General features: G+C 47.1%; 1 pseudogene; it reads right to left on the bottom strand.

The window, feature by feature from the left end:
* Positions 1 to 1,900: 1,900 nt before the first annotated feature.
* On the bottom strand, positions 1,901 to 2,354 carry LOC101663834 (annotated as a pseudogene).
* Positions 2,355 to 7,231: the final 4,877 nt, after the last annotated feature.

Below are 7,231 nucleotides of genomic sequence, written 5' to 3'. Positions count from 1 at the left end.
CCGGGACCTGCGCGGGCGCCGCGTCCCCGAGTCACCTCGCGTCCCCGCGCGTCCCCCAAAAGAGTCAGAGCGCCCAAGACAACTCCCTACCCCGGTTAGTTCCCGCCGCGTCCGGCCGCGGGCCCGGCTCCAGTCCGCGACCCTAGGGCGGACCCCCGCCCCCAGGAATGCGGCGCCGGGCTCCGGAGGAGCCACCCTACGGGAGTGACCCCCCAGGGGGTGGGGACCCGGGCTGAGGGCGCGGGGACGCGACAAGCTGGGGCAGGGTCCCGGGCCAAGAGGGAGATGCGCCCGCCGGATTCACCTGGCTGGACCCGGTGGGGCAGCGAACCCAGGTGGCGGCTCGGCGTGGGGAGAACCACGTCGCCGCCTCCAGCCTCCCAGGGGACCGGACGCGCGCTCGCCGCTGCCACGGAGCGCGCTGGGAGGTAGGGGCGTGACCCGGCCCAATGACCCCGAGCGCCCCTGCCAGGGCTGGGCTCGCTGGAGCTCAGCTCCTCCCACCGCCCCGCGAGCTCTTCGTGTGCCCCTCACACACCCACTCCTGTCCCGCGGGAACCCGCCCAGGTGGCCCCCGCCCCCCGGGGGGACAGACGCCCATTGCGTCTCTTTCCCCGTGTTTCCTGTTGTGCTTACTTAGGGGACAACTGGTTGCCTTTGTTGTTGTTGTTGTTGCCTTTGTTGTTGTTGTTGTTGTTGAACAAGTTTTTACAAGAAGGGATCAAAAAATGAAAAGGTGGGGGGGAAATTCTCCAAACCCTCAATGCTTCCGAAACTGTAGTTGGTATGAAAGGCTGTCCGATGGCTCTGAAATCAGACGGTTCCAGCAGGAACCCCCAGTGAACCTGGAGGGCCTGGAGCCCTGGGCCTGCCCCATGGCCTTATGCCCGGCCAGACCCTCTGGAAGCCTGTCTCAAAGCAGCAGGAAGAAATGAGAGCCCTGCCCCAGGGGAGCTTAAAATCTCCACCAAGCAGTTGTCCCAGCCAGATGAGAAGAGAGAGGTGTGGACTCATTAAGGGATTGGCCCCGGGGGTCACCGTGAGAGAGGGAGCGAAGCAGTGAGTCACTTGGGGCCATCCTAGAACACTGGGAGCCGGGAGGGACCTCCCCTGAGTCACCAGCTCCACTGGGTTCCAGAGGAGTGGAGAAACTGGAGCCTGGAGCCAGACTCTTCCACCAACCTGTTCAGGCAGTCACTCAGGTGAGGGGGTACGGGGTTGGAAGTCCGGGTCCTCTGCCACCACGTGGAAGCCCAATGCCTTACATCTCTTGGCTAAAGCCTCACAATCCCCGCATACAATTAGCCTCTTTTCCATTTTCCCTTCTGCACTTTTAGTATGCACTAGTTTAGTGGTTGCTTTGTGAGCTGTGAGTTAGCTATCGGACTGCTAAAGAAATGTCGATGGTTCAACCCCGCAGCCACTCCACAGGTGGCTTCACAGTCTCAGAAACCCAAAGGAGCAGTTCGACTTTGCCCAATAGGATTGCTGTGAATCTGAATCCACTTGCTGGCAGTGGGTGGGTTGGTTGTGGACATATGGCACCTTTAGGTGAATGGTATGAGTTTCTTGTAATTAAGAAATAGAGCTGAGGGCCAGGGCTGTCTCGCAAACCTGTTTTCCTTGACCATCTTTCTTTTTAAGGCTTTGATATCTTTAATTGGAATAAAATCTCAATGACAAGTCGTTTTTACTTACTGACTGTAGTGTGAATGATTGTCCAATCCTCCTGGACATAAATGATACCATTAAACTTTTTTACATATTTTCCTATGTTCCGTTTGCATACAAAAGAAAATTTGCTTCACATTTCACAAAAATCTCAATATTACAAATGAAAAATAATCCCACCCTTAACCCATCCCTTTATTAAATATACAAATAGCTCAAAAGTATAGATTTACATTGGTTTAATCTTGAAATGTAATCCAATAAGACTGAAAACTAAACATTTCAGGTCCTGTACCACCACATCATAAAAGCACTCGCCAGCCTTCGGGATCCATTGACTGATTTAAAAGGACCAATTTTGGATTTGATAAAAGAAATGTGTTCATCTCCGGTTACAGTTTCAAGTTCCTGTCAGCCAACCCTGTCAGGATGCAGCCACAAAGCATCATCTTCTTTTGTAATTTCACTGTCACCAATAATTCACTTCACTTCTTCCATTAGACTCTTGTGTACATAACCCTCTTTTCTGATCATGACATCACTTTTGTAACTGCTGTTGTTGGCATACCTAAACTTTCCATCTGGTCAAAATTTGAACTCCAGGAACTCATGTCCAAACTTGCCCTTGTGCTCTACGGAATGAGCACCTAGTAGCGCAGGTAGAAATCACTTGCCACAGTCATTTTTTGTGCCTGGTAATGACAGGTAACTAGATTAAGGATGAAAGGGGGTTGTCTCCACCAAATGTCTACCCTACCGAAAATCAGCTGGTGCTGCCACAATAAAGGGGTTAAAAAGAAATCATGCACACTAATTTTAGACAACAATGGGAAAATCCAGAACAGAGCATGCACAGACTAAGGCCACCTATGCACAAGTGAAGCTAAACCTGGTCACAACCTAGGCCCATTATAACACACGGGTGTCAGAGGTCACCAGCCTCTAACAATCGAAGGGTTAGTAAGTGAGATTGTACAGCGAGACTATATAAAGGTTATAGTAAAGTCATAGAAGATAGGAGAGTACTAAAAGAATCAGAGACATTCTATGGTAGCATGTTCACCTCAGCCCCTCTTGATGGTCCATGTGGAGGTGGGAGAAGAGAGAGAGGGAGAGAGCATCTTTACTGTCTTGGGATATTTATAGGTAGCCATAAGCCATGCATATTCAGTAGTTACATACGTCACAGGGTGGGTGGTAACTACAGTAAGGTCCCTAAGCTCACAGGTGAGGAAACCTAATAGCTGCACTAAGGAAGGTATGAGGGGGCTGGGTGGCACAGCAGGAGGTGATAACAACAGGATGTCTGCTTCTGTAGGGAGATAGAACCCACCATGTGCTCACTTTAAGGCACCATAGCTGTTAGGGGAGAATCTGTGGGAGTGACATTTAAAGCAGGATCATGTACTTGGACTTTATCTCTAACTTACCAAAGTGGTAGTTTTCCTACCATGGAATACTAGCTTTCCAGATTCCCTCTGTTGTAAGTTAGGGAATGTAGTCCTCCTCATATTTCCCTGTTAGTTTCCCACACACAGGTGCGCTTAAACTCAGCCCAAACCCTCAACTACGCATCCCCAGCCAGTGGGGATAGGAGGGAATAAATAATACCCTGCAGAGGGCAAGCCACTTCCTCTTGGTCAGGTGCTCTCCTCGCATACACATCCCCATCCCTCTCAGGCCTGGCTCGCTCTCCCTTGGCTCTGCACTCTGGATTCCTGTTCCTGTCATGATACTCCTTCCGGGGGTTTCTGTGCTCCCCTGGAGTGGCCTTTTTCAGTTGTGAACTTTCCCACAGGCCCCGCCATGCGGCCTGGCACACTTTTCAGGGATGGTGTGTATTTTCTGAGACTGTCATCCCTGAAACTTCCCTTTCCCTCAAAAGTTACTTGGATACACAAAAGTGCTTCTGCCACGGGAAATCTCTCAGCGTTGAGAAGCAAGAACTGAGGTAAACTAACCCAGAAACCTAACACTAAGACCACCACTGAATGCCCAGGCTGCCAAGCGCCTGGAAGTGGCACACACCCGGTTGCCTCGTCTCTATCTTGGCCCCAAGAAGTGTACCAGCCGCAAGGTGCTTGATTCCTGATTCTCATCAGCCGAGACGAGTAATCTCGCCTATTGTCAGTTGCTGTCCTGAAGTGGATGCCAACTCATAGCAGCCCAGTCTAAGTGTGCTGATCCTGCGCCATCTTCAGACCAGGGCACGTTTACAGTCCCTGTATTTCTAACGCCTTCCAACCTAGAGTATTCACCTGCCACCTCTTCATCTAACAATATTCTCTTGTGATCTGTAAGGTTTTTCATTGGCTGATTGTAAAAGATCACCACCTTTTCTCTTACGTTGTCTCAGTTGGAAGTTTCTCTGATGATCTTTGAGATACTGGAGGCTTGCTTCAAGCAGTATGGCAACTCACAAACCACCATATGAAGACAACTGTACAGGCGTGCTTTGGAACTAGCACTGATTCCTCTTTTCCTTGCCTCCACTCTGCCTCCTACTGTCCGTTTTCCATCTGTCCACCCAGGGACATTTGTGAAATGCAAATCAGAGATCATCTGATCACTCCACTTAAAATCCAACAAAGACTCCCCATCATGCTTGAAACAAACCCCCAAATCCCAACCATGGCCTGCAAAGTCCTTCATAAGGTGGAACATTTGAATTCTAGCCAGGAAACAATAGGATGATCAATGAAGTCAGAGACATACATAAATGATAGATGCATGAGTTGATTTGGGGCTTGCACTTAATTCTAGCTCCTATCTAAGAACTATTAGTTCTTATGACATGGCCCTGCTTGATGCTCACTCTCATGAAGAGATCACTGAAAATATGGGTGCTACGGTAAAGTATGGTGAAGAAACTAGATGGTGTCAGGCTATCAGAAAGAATAGCATCTGGCATCTGAAAGGCTAGTTTTCAAACAAGCAGCCAACTAAGAGACGAATCAACCAAATCCACATGGAAGAAGCACACCAGCCTGTGTGATCCAAGGATTGTAGATAATATAATCTAAATCTACAGGAGGGAATGCTATCAGAACTTAAATTATGAACACCTGGTTTACAGAAGGCTGTGTTTGACAGTGGAAGCCCAAAATCCATTTGCAGGGTCCACACATGGATTAAGCCTCCAGAGAATCCCCTCCAATCATAGCTGAGGGATGTGAATAGCCCTATTATCAAACACAGAACATTGTAAAGTTAATTATGGCAGAAGTAGTTAGGTTAAAATGTAATATCTTACCATTTGATCTCCTGTTTGAACTATTTTTAAGTTGTTTCAGTGTTAAAAAACAAAGGGGGGGGGGAATACACATGGATTAAGTCCCTAGTGAATCCCCCCTGACCATCAACCAAGGACGTGAATAGCCTTGCTATCATGCAAGAGCCATTGGAAAGTGGATTTTTAAATATGCAGTTAGATTAAAATTTAACACCCATATCATTAGATCTCCCTTATGATATATTTCAATTTGTTCTAATTTTTAATATTTTCTGCTCCCTTTTCTATTGAAGTTTTTATCTGTTGTATTTTGTTATTATTGTTAGTTTTTGTGTTTTTTTTTTCTTTCAATGTTTTTCTGTGTATGGAATCCAGGATAGTTAAATATATAGAGACCATAACTGGATTCATGGTTCCTTGGGCGTATGGCAGGAGAGGTTGGGGGAAATGGGAAGCTAATAATGATGAGTGCAAGAATGAGGAAAATGTTCTAAAATTGTGGTGATGATTATTGTACAACTCTTCTTGATGTGATTTCACTATTGAATGATAAGTGGATTATATGCCAATAAAATTTGAAAACAAATTATATTCAGGAAAGATCTCAACTGTCACCCATGTATGTCAGGGTAGAACTGTGCTCTGTGGGATTTTCAGTGGCTGATTTCTCAGAAGTGGATCACCAGGCCTTTCTTCCAAGGCACCTCTGGATAGATTCCAGTCTCCACCCTTTCGGTTAGCAAGGATATTAACAAGTGCATTAACTCTTCGGGCCATCCCAGGGACCCCAGGAGGAGATGACACGGGTTAAAATTTTAACCAAGGAGTAATGTTTGAAATCTTCTATTTCCTTTCTATTTTTAGACCTACTTCATTTTTATTTTAAAATATAGAAAAGAAGTGATGGTGGGCCAGTTCATTCCAAGCAGCCCTAATGAGAACTGAAACACGTGGACATGTCAGGCACACCTCTTCTGGTTGTACTTCACTCCCTTGCGCATCTCAGATGCTGTGGTCTTTTGCAGTGTGAGGGTTTGTGGCATCCCTTGCTTGGAGCAGGTCTGTGGCACCAGTTTCACAACTGCGCATGCTCGCTTCATGGCTCTGTCACATTTGGTCATTCTCACGGTGTTTCAACCTTCTTCATAATGTTATTGCAGGTTTAGTAGTGTACAGTATTATGTGAATATAAATTCTAGATGCACTGAGAAACGAAAAAAGAAATCATCTGATTCACTTTACTGTGATAATCTGCTTTCTTGTGCTGGTCTGGAACCAAACCTGCAATATCTCTGAGGGGAGAAGTCCCAAGGTGCCTCCGAAGAAAGGCCTGGTGATTGCCTTCTGGGAGAAAACTAACCTCTGAAAGCCTCGTGGAGCACAGTTCTACACAGGGTTCCTTTATTCTGGGGCATTTGCTTTGGACAGTTCCTTGTAACCTTCCTAATGCCGCGACCCCTTAGTACTGTTCCTCATGTGGTGGTGACCCCCCCAACCATAAAATTAGTCTCGTTGCTACTTCATCACTGTCATTTTGCTACTGCTAGGAATCAGGAAACCCCTGTGAAAGAGTTGTTCCACCCCCAAAGGGGTCACGCACGACCACAGGTTGAAAACCGCTGTTCTAGCAGAATCAATGACTTGTTATTTAAAGGGCCAGATAGTAAAGATTTTCGCCATTGAGAACCACAGAATCACCTTGCCTATTCATTTTCTTTTTGGTATGTGCCTTTTTACAACCAGTAAAAAATGTGAAAGCTAAAATTAAAAAATAAAATGTGAAAGCTATTCCATGCACTTTAGCCCTAAAAACCCCTGGCTATGAGAGGAATTTGGTGCATAGCTAGCTATCTTTTGCCAACCCTTGATCTTGAAGGGAGAGTTACTGCAATCCAGCAATGTCCTGAGGGAGGTTACAAGAGGGGTCAGCCCCAGTAGGGAAGACTGTTTTACCACTCACATGTGGACCAGCTTTGACTCATTTGGATTGTGTGCCAATTCCCTGTGGACCAGACCAAAGCAGACCACACTCACGGCCATCAATCCGTGTCTGGATTCATAGAGACTGTATGGACAGAGGAGAACAGCCCCTGTGGTTTCCCAAGGCCGTAAATCTGTACTGAAGCAAAAAGCCTCATCTTTCTCCCTCAGAGAGGCTGGTGGATGAAAACTGCTGACTTTGTAGTTAGCAAGCCTACCTATCACCCACTGTGCCACCAGGGCTCCTGCCCTATAGACAAGACGTCTCTTCTGTCCTCCCCTCAAAGTGAGCACTCCCTCTTACCTACGGTGTTCCACTTACTGTGGACGTAAGACCAAACCAGACGT

The sequence above is a fragment of the Echinops telfairi genome, unplaced genomic scaffold, assembly GCF_000313985.2.
Source record: "Echinops telfairi isolate 266 unplaced genomic scaffold, ASM31398v2 ScPeMD7_7458;HRSCAF=8496, whole genome shotgun sequence".
NCBI lineage: Eukaryota > Metazoa > Chordata > Mammalia > Afrosoricida > Tenrecidae > Echinops > Echinops telfairi.
The sequence above is the reverse complement of the archived record's forward strand: the minus strand, read 5'-3'. Positions and strand labels throughout refer to the sequence as shown.